Genomic DNA, 10,096 nt, shown 5'->3' with positions numbered 1-10,096 from the left:
TATCTAAATTGACGCTGAGTTTCAGCAGCTAAAACACATACTGTATGTACAAACATTTAAAGGTGAATATAAAAGCTTTTAGTACATGTGTGTTATATCACCTGCAATAGACATCGATTTAGATAATTTTCCATCAATTAATGTTGATTAAAATCATTGCAAATCTATAAAACATTTTGTAAATATACCTCTTTTACTTCAAGGTGATTTGCAGATTGTCATTTGCTATTATGGTAAATGCTTATAAACCATTCTCAACAGATGCGAGATAGACAAAGCTCCATTTATGTTTTATTGTATTTGTAGCTGTTCTGTAAATAAAGGAAGCAGAGGGCCAGTAGAGCAGGCAGCGAAAAGCATCCAGCTACTGAATATTCCTTTAGGGCAGTGTCAGCCATGCAATTATATTTCCATGTCGGAATAATTTACACGGCTTTGAGTGGGCAGTGGAAACAATATAAAATTCCACATTTTGGGAACAATGAATAAGTTTCCAGATGCAATTTTTACAAGTTAGAGGGGCAGCGGGTGTTTATTTTCTCCCTTCAGAATAAGCTACTCCTTGTTCTTCTATGGTGAAGGGTTGGGGCGGCCTCACAATCACTATTTCTTGCTTGTTATTGGTAAAGAGTGAAGCCAGCTGTAGGAGGGACAGGCCCCCTCTTCCCAGATGGGACAGTGAGTCTTCTGTCTACTCACAGCTGCCTGCATTCTACCCCTGGATTCTGTGTAGACGTGGTACAGGGAGGGGGAGAGCACAGGCTGCAAGACTGTGCATCACAAGGTAACTGGGCCTGCTTTATCTTAGCTTGTGTGCATGTAGGGGTGTAATACAGTATGCACTGGTCATTTGGGAATTTATAATGAACGCTTATGCTCTTTGTTACTTTTAGAGGGTACATTGTTTTATTAAATAGTATTTGTTTTATGGAAAAATTGTACTATGAGCCCTGCACTTAGAGTAAAACGAGGTTATGTTGAATTTGGATACACTTTGGGTCTGTGATTCCTTCGCTGATTGTGTGTATACGACGTTGTGTATTACTAGCGTTACCTGTACTGGTTATACATATGGGAGATGTATATGCTTCAAATAGTTTTTGAGAGGATGCAGACTAGGTTTATTTGTTCCAATCCATGTCATAACTTTGTCATATGCGTCTAAGAAGCAGGTCACTTATTTAATGATAACTTTCCCCACATGCCTTTGTTCTTTGCCACGTTAACTCTGCATTCCTCCACCCAAATTCTTGTTAGATTTTTGTGTGCTCAGTGCGGAGCGTTAGTCACCCAAACAGCGGATTGCTTCATATTTTCCTAAAACAAAGATATAGGTATTTTAGCAAGCTAGCAGTACGCTATAGGGGCAGCTGAACTTAAAGTATAACTTGATGTACATATGTATAAGCTCTATAACATGAACAGATTTTGGGTGTTTGGATGCATTGTGACAACGGTAGTCACTGCATGATGTATTAGTAGGGTTACTCATGTACTGGAAATGCAGCTTAAAGGACAAGTACTCTTTCAGACACTTCTCTTTTGTATCTAAATAATTATTGTGATAGGATGGGCTTACACTGCCACAATGTCTTATCTCCACCAGTTATAAGCGGTGGTTTTACTGCCTCTTATTGGGGCTCTCTTACCATCAGTAACCTGCTATTATCAGTGGTACTTATATAACCACCAGACACTCACTGACTCTACGTACCAACTGCGTGCTAGCTGAATGGGAGTAAGATAACTGCCAGTGGGCCCCGTCACCAGCACCTGGAACTGATTGCTTCTGGGTGTTTGGTACAGCTGCTGCAGCACCTCTATTTCGGCGACTATGACTGTGAACAAAACAATGACTGGATCCTAGTGACCACTTACCTGGGATCAGGACTGCAGGGAAGCATGCATATTGACTCTGGTCATGTGGTTCAGCACAGGATAGCCGGGGAAATGGATTAGAGTTTGGCTCTTATCAGCAGGTTACAGGTTACAGAAGGGAATTGGCGCCAGGCAGAATCTAGCAAGCAGATTGATGTTTATTTGCCTGAAAAGAGTCCTTACAAGGGCTGTTACGCACCAGTTTGTGGTAGTGGTGATTCACCCAGAAGCACAAGATGGTAAACACACATGGGCTCTACTGCCCTGTATTAAACACATAGCTCAGCACCTAGTGCCCTGCATATTACAGATTTGCAATGAATGCATCAGTGCAGCATAAGAAGCAATAACATCATCAGTGGGATATGTTCTCTAGAACCTGTACTCACAGACAGACAGGACACACACTAGGCTCAGGAGAAGGACCTTACTGGCGACACCCAACAAGGACATGCAGAGTGTCAAACTAACACCCACCTGGCTTCAAACCCTGAGATGCCAGCGTCACACGATAGGGCTCAAGTGCATTTCCTAATATATTAGACATTTTCTTAACAAGACATGGGGGACCCAGACACAGCATTAACCACCATTAACAGAGCTGAGGCGTTACACTCCAGGTGCAGGTCCTTTGTTAGGACAGGCTCCGAGCACACGCAGGTGTAGGGGGACTGGCTGCAGTGTGATATTTTCACATTTGTTTCTTTTCTTTCCTGGAGAAAGGTGAATGGCCGGCCTCACATGCCTAATGGTATATCCAGCCCTGGCAACATCTCTGCTTCATATCGTCTTCTGACACATTCTATGTATTCTAGGTATAGGAAGATACAGATATAGCAAATGACTGACATTAATGCATTATGATGTGATACATTCTGCTACATCTGTGTGACTCTTGCTCTAGATTGTGTCATGTTCAGCTGTAGATGGAGATGTTAATGTAATGATGTACAAATTGCTCACCTGTGTGGGTGGGTGTGTTACATTATGCGGGGGAAGGGGTGCAGTGTGGCATAAATTAGATGAGGCAAATGTGAGTAGGAATATTTTGGTTGGTACTGGGTATGCTCTTGTAGGGAGCAGCATTTGTTGTATAACTTTCTTGAGTAATTATCTCACTCTGATTTATGGAAGAGGTATGTGCTGTGCGGGGAGGCTAGGTTACCTTTATAGGGGCACATTTATCATCTAATATTTGCAGCTTAATCTCCAAAACCACCCATTTTTCGGGGATTAACTGCAAATATTTAGCATCCCCTGAATGTATGACAGAGGGACCGCAGCAGATATCCGATATCTGCTGTGGTTCCTCCATTCCTGCCAGCAGCCATAACCCACATAGGTTTCTAAGGGAGATGCAATGCTGCCAGATTTACCAGAATACGTAATGCCAAGCATTCTGGAAATTGGACCCCGCAGCTACCGCCATCTGAAGATGGCGGTAGCCCACTGTAGCCAATGGGCTAGACTTCGCAATCTTAGCCAGGAGAGGGTTCTCTACAGCAATAGCGGCCACACATGCACAGTCAGTGGGACTGCGCATGTGCAGGAGCCCCAGCAGCACACTGAGCACATTGCAGGGACCCTGTGTTTGCTGGGTCATGCATCTAGCCAATGTATGTGCGATTTTGGGCGCTAACATCATGCACTGATCGCTTTGCTATTGTAAAGATTGATAAATGACCCCCCTTAGGGAGCACCTAATGCCAATCAGATCAGTGAGCATCACGTCTCACCTGTCAGACCTGTGAAATAAATAATACAGTAAATGTGTCTTGAGCGCTTCAGGGTAAAATGAACAGTAGTGGCATCCCGCAGTGATGGGGAATGTTCAAAAAAGAAAGACCTACCCCATACCCTCCAACTGTACATTTTTAATAGGTACAGTACCCTTTTTTATGGTCTGTACCAATTTTTGGCTCTCCAAACTTCCATTGAAAGTATATGAAAAGGGGCGTGGCCATGCCCCCTTCACCCATGGCCATGCCCCCTTTTCTAATTTGTCCCGATTTTTATGTGTAAAATGTTGGAGGGTATGCTACCCGTAAGTGAGAGGTGCTATAGCTGCGGCCTCCGCTGGGTCCTGTAGAGCTCCTGGACTTTTCCTTGCTTTGTGTGTAGCTCCTCATCTGGGGACGTTCTCACTATACTCTTGGCAAGAGGAACCCTTTCTTTTTATAATGATTGACCCCATGGGCCAGTGGGGTCTGGCTCATCCAGTGGCTGATGGTGTTACCTGGTGGAAATGATGGGTGGATTCCGCCTTTTGGCTAAGATCAAGTGTAGTACCTGCTCAAGGGAAACACTTGGTGGAGTACCTGTTCTTACACTGGGAGCGTGAGAGGTCCCTAGTGTGGAATGGAGAAACACCTTGTGGAGTACCAGGCCGGGGTGTGGCAATGCCTCTGGTCGAGAGTGGAGAAAAACTGGGCTTAGTATCCATTGTCCTAAGAAGGGGTTGAAATAGGACCCCTTGTGTGGAGCGGGAACGGCCTGGTTTAGTATCTTCTCTCGTACTGGGGGTTGACCCTGGCACAGAGTAGGTATGAAGCTTGGGACCCGCAGACCATTTTTCCCCTCAGGCCTTTTGGGTCTGAGGGATTGGGGAGTAACGGGGACCTTCTCCTTTTGGAGAGGGTCCAAGGTCCTACGGCCCCAGCACGTTTTGCACAGACACTGGGTGATGAAGTCACGCACCTCGGGCTTCAAGTAAAAAACAAAAATGATGGGTGGATTCCAGATGTAGGAAAGTACACTGGCTCCAGGTGGGGACAGTGATTGCTGCGGTGATGGAGTTTGTTCTGTTGCAAGTGTGATTTGGCTAAAGGAGGTGCAGATGCAGATGAGTCTATTAGTTGGACCAGTAGGGAGAGGAAAATAAAAGACTGTTCATTTTGAAAAAAATTCTAAAGAAACACCTCCAAGGTAAAGCAAAACAAGTTTTATGGATGATTCTAATTCCATATAAAGGTGCAGTTGCATCACAGTTATCATGCAGCCTTGGAAATATGTAATTTAATCTTGTTTAGCGTTGTTTTTTTAAGTTATGAAGAGAAACCTCTAATTTAGAATTTTTATATTTTGACTGGCACCAGCGGGGGTCACTCTTCCTGAGCAATTCGAGTGGCTTACTTTGCCACTCTGGGGTATAGGGATTCCCTTTTACCACCAGTAAGCTCCTGTCCTACTGCACTGTAAGAGGTACAGTACAGGAGTCTATTTACTAAGCCTTGGAGAGAGATAAAGTACCAACCAACCAGCTCCTAACTGTCATTTTTCAAACACAGCCTATAACATGGCTGATTGGCTGGTACTTTATCTCCATTCATTCTATCTTTCTCCAAAGCTTAGTACATAGACCCCTAAGGCGCTGTCACCATCAGCCTATACCTTTACCTGAAACCACTTACATCTGGGTATGTGTAGGTCAGTGAGGTGCAGTGAGGTCAATGGCTAAGGAGGCACTGGCTAGGGTCAGAGCCAGATTTACACACACACACACACACACACACACACACACACACACACACACACACACACACACACACACACATATATCATTTGGTGGTGAGTTTTGACTATAAAAATAACTAGAATAATACAAATATGATCTGAATAATACAACAATGATATAAATAATGCAAATATGATAATTATAAGTTCTAAATATCATCCTTGTATTATTCTAATAATTTTTATAGTCAAATCTCTGGAGTATACTGGAGTATGACAGGGGATGCTCTGCCTACAATGATCGCATGTCACTGGTAGGGTTGGTGGCAACCCTCCAGGAGGCTTTTGCTCTCTCCTGGATTCCGTGATTTTCCCGGAATACGGGGACCCGACCCGACCAGCCCACGCTCCGCCCCCTCCCGCACGTCATTGTACATTGTGCGGCCAGACGATAATAAAAGCACAGGAGAGGAAGTCCCAGCGTCCCGCCCCCACGTGACCCCACCCGTCCGTCCGGAAGAGGAGGTCTGCGTCGCTGCGCGCCAAACTTCGTGGACGTCATCGCGCGGATGCAGACCTCAGGGGATGATGGGGTCGTGGGGACGGCATCGGGGCGGCGGCGGCCATGGCCAGGGTGGATCCAGCAGCAGGAGTCAGGACAGGAGAGGTGAGTATGACTGTATATGACACTAACCATCCATTGGTGTTATGTGACATGTGGTGGAGCATTTAAAGAATTTACGTGGAACAATAGGGGAGCAGTGCCTGTACAGCCTGGGAGAGAGCCTGAGGGTATGATGACTCTGTTGATGCTTGGTGGAGCAATATAATGCACCATTTGGTGCATTTGATCCCATTGTTCAATTAAATCTCTCTTCACAACATGGAAAAGCTGCAGGAAAACTGTTTAGGCCAATATAATGCATTGTAAAAAGAGGTGTGTTGTGAAGAAAGATTTAATTGAACAATGGGATCAAATGCACCAAATGGTTTGATCATGCAGCCTAGGAAGTTATGGAAGGCAATAACAGTTCTAGTGAGCAGAAATAGGGTCCTATAAAGAGTTTTATGGAGCAGACTCTGCCTGATTAAACCATTTGGTGCATTTGATCCCACTGTTTAATTAAATCCCGTATCTCAAGTCAAACTCTTACTCGAATCCTCAATTTGCACAAAACTGCTCGCAAAGTCTACAGGGGTGTGTGAGCAGGTAAATGTGAGATAGGGCTTCCGCTTCCATAAACTGAGTTGGCAGGGCGAAGACACAAAATTTGGTGTATTTCTAATATAATACACTTAATATTTTACGAATATGGTACATCATTTTATTTACATGAACATGAACATTGCTTGGCGTCGGGGGGTGGTAGGGATTGGGATAGTGGATCTCCAGGAATCGATGATGCATGAGGTGGCAACCCTTGTCACTGGTGTAGCCATGCTCCTGGATAGTGACAGCTATTTCCCCACCAGCCACTTACTGTGGACTAGTCTGCTGTGGTAGTGCTGATGCCTATATCGGAGACACTAGTCTCAAACTACAGGCAATCAGAGAATGGCAATCTGGTAGCCACAGGATACAAGCAGATTCCTGCGTATTTGGAGAAAGTACGTTTATTAGCTTCAATAAAATGTCCTCAAAAAGACAATTATTCCCAACTGGAGGTATTAGGAATAAGCAGCATACAAGATGTTCATAAGTAAGATGTGACACACATCAATATGTTCAGTATGTTCAAGAGGAAACATAAACCAAACTAGGTTCTCAGAACCTTCTTGTATATAGTACAGACACACAGCAGTCACCTCCCCATTTAATCCCTTCGCTGCTGAGTGTTTTCTCACCCTTGTGCCAGTTTCTGACGTTAGCGTTCATCATATTACTACATCAATACGACAATTGTTTTATGTGGTACCAACATGAATTATATCTTGTTTTTTTCCAGAAGACATAGGGGTCTATTTAATAATCTTTGGAGAAAGATAAAGTGGACGGAGTTATAGTTCCAGCCAACCAGCTCCTAATTGCCATGTCACAGGCTGTATTTGAAAAATGACAGTTAGGAGCTGGTTGGCTGGTACATTACCTCCGTCCGCTTTATCTTCGCCCAAAGCTTAGTAAATAGACCCCTTAGTTTCAGAAAACACCATTAGTCTTTGTTTTTACTCATCTTAACATGGCACACGTTTTTTTTTACCCAAATGGCCAAAAAAGTATTTTTTAATTGAAATTTCAGGAAAGGGAACCAATAGCAAAAGTATTGTTTTTTTTTTTTTTGCCCATCTTATAAAACTCATAAAGAAATACTTTGTGGTTTTTATTTAGCTAATAATCCTCATTTCCAAAATAGTAAAAAGCAGGATTCTAAGTGAAGGTTGTGACACAAAAAATCTACACTTTAACACTTTAATTGAAAATGCACTTTTTAAAACAAAAATTTCACTATCTCGGTTTAAATGTTTCCCATGTGTAGGATGAACACACTTAACCTAATTTTAGGAGTAATCTTTGGGTAAAGCCCAGAGAAAAGACGTTGCAGGCAACTTGAGGGTGGGGTGGGCTAACACGTCATTAGGCCCTGCACCCTTAGCAGGAAAATTCTGCAATTCGCAGGTCAGCGAGGAAGGGGTAGAGCTGAATGATGCAATTTTGCGTTATTCAGCCACGCAAATTCCCAGGATTTTATCCACATGCACCCACTTCACTATGGAAATGGATGGGATGCAGGAGATCCAGCCACTCTTCAAGGTGTGCAGTGGACTACCTATAAATCGGGAGTCTCCCATAACTTCCAGGAGAGTAGGTAAGTATACTGTATATGGCAACTCAACAAGGTCTACCATTTTAAAAACTAGACAACCTACTGCATTAAATGAGGGATCCCTTTTTTATTTGGCACAAGAAGGGAGATATGTGGGCTTTAGATTCCCCAAATCTGTGGAAAATTTGATTTTTGTTTGTTTGTGTACTGTTTCAGTTATTGGGGCTCATTTATCAACGAGTGATAAAACTCATTGTGAATGATAAAACTTGTGTACGATAACTGGTCCTCCAGCCAATCAGCTTCGACCTAACTGTCATGTATTCAGCTCCTAAATATCTTGTGTTCAGCTCCTGTCTTGTGTTTGAAAAATAACAGTTGGGAGTTTATTGGCTGGAGCACCATTTATCATACACAATGGGGGATATTCAATTGTTTGAAAAGTCACTTGGGTGTCTGTTTTTTCCTATCTAATAGGGAAAAACAGACACCCAACCGACTTTTCAACTTTCAAAACTAAAAGTGGATAAATCAATGGGACCAGATGGGATACACCCAAGGATACTCAAAGAGCTAAAAGATGTGCTGGTTACACATTTAACAGAATTATTTAACCAGTCACTAAATACAGGTGCTATTCCAGAGGACTGGAAAAGAGCAAATGTAGTTCCACTGCACAAAAGTGGAAGCAAGGAAGAAGCAAGTAACTACAGACCAGTAAGCCTTACATCAGTAGTAGGGAAAGTAATGGAAAAACTATTAAAAGAAAGAGTTGTGGAATATCTTAAATCAAACAACTTACAGGATCCCAAACAGTATGGATTTACTGTGATGAAAATAATAGATCAAGGGGAAGCTGTAGATGTAGCATATCTAGACTTTAGTAAGGCATTTGACACTGTCCCACATTGCAGACTGCTAAATAAACTTGAAAGCGTGGGGGTGGATTATAAAACAGTTAAATGGATAAGAACCTGGTTGCAGGATAGGAAACAGACAGTTGTAGTTAATGGAGTGTAATCTATGGAGGGAAATGTTACCAGTGGAGTACCCCAGGGATCTGTACTTGGTCCAGTTCTCTTTAATATCTTTGTTGGTGACATTGCAGATGGTATTGAAGGGAAGGTATACCCTTTTGCAGATGATACAAAGATATGCAACAGGGTAGACACACCGGGAGGGGTAAAACAAATGATTGATGACCTAGGTAGGCTTGAGAAATGGTCAAGAACGTGGTCACTACACTTTAATGCTATAAAATGCAAAATCATGCACTTGGGTCTCAAAAACCCAAAGGCTAAATATAGTATCAAGGGTATTATAATGCAAACTACTGAGGAGGAAAGGGATTTAGGAGTCACTATTTCACTTGAAGGCAGGAAAGCAATGCAACAAAGCAATGAGAAAGGCAAGATCAGATGCTTGGTTGCATAGGGAGAGGAATCACTAGCAGGAAAAAAAGAAGTGATAATGCCACTGTATAGGTCATTGGTTTTGCCCCACCTGGAATACTGTGTCCAGTTCTGGAGACCATATCTCCAGAAGGATATAAATTAAATACATTAGAGAGTGTACAAAGAAGGGCAACTAAAATGGTGCATGGCCTACATCACAAAACTTACCCGGAAAGGCTAAAAGATCTTAATATGTATAGTTTGGAGGAGAGAAGGGAAAGGGGGGACATGATAGAAACTTCCAAATATATCAAGGGTCTTAACAAAGTTCAGGAGGGAAAAATTCTTCAAAGGAAGAGAAGTATTAGAACTCGAGGACATACACTGAGAGTTGAGGGGGGGGGGGGGGGGTTCAGGGGAAATTTAAGGAAAAATTACTTCACAGAAAGGGTAGTGGATAAGTGGAATAGCTCACCATCAGAGGTGGTAGAGGCTAAGACTGTAGAGCAATTTAAACATGCTTAGGATAGGCATATGAATATCCTTACAAAGAATTAAGGTTCAAAAAGGGTTGAGATTGCCTAAAGGATAAAAAAAAGGGGTAGACTG

At 42.8% G+C, this 10,096-nt stretch overlaps 1 protein-coding gene across 1 annotated transcript in view; it reads left to right on the top strand.

Annotated features, from left to right (window-relative positions):
• The first annotated feature begins 692 nt into the window (after window positions 1–692).
• Window positions 693–10,096, top strand: part of PHLDB1 (pleckstrin homology like domain family B member 1) — a 280,745-nt gene continuing 271,341 nt past the window's right edge. Inside the window, exon 1 of the mRNA XM_063942622.1 lies at window positions 693–784. The gene's annotated coding sequence lies outside the window, so the exon portion shown is untranslated. The remainder of the gene's footprint in view (window positions 785–10,096) is intronic.

This window comes from Pseudophryne corroboree, chromosome 10, assembly GCF_028390025.1.
Source record: "Pseudophryne corroboree isolate aPseCor3 chromosome 10, aPseCor3.hap2, whole genome shotgun sequence".
In the NCBI taxonomy this organism is placed as follows: domain Eukaryota; kingdom Metazoa; phylum Chordata; class Amphibia; order Anura; family Myobatrachidae; genus Pseudophryne; species Pseudophryne corroboree.
The sequence above is the reverse complement of the archived record's forward strand: the minus strand, read 5'-3'. Positions and strand labels throughout refer to the sequence as shown.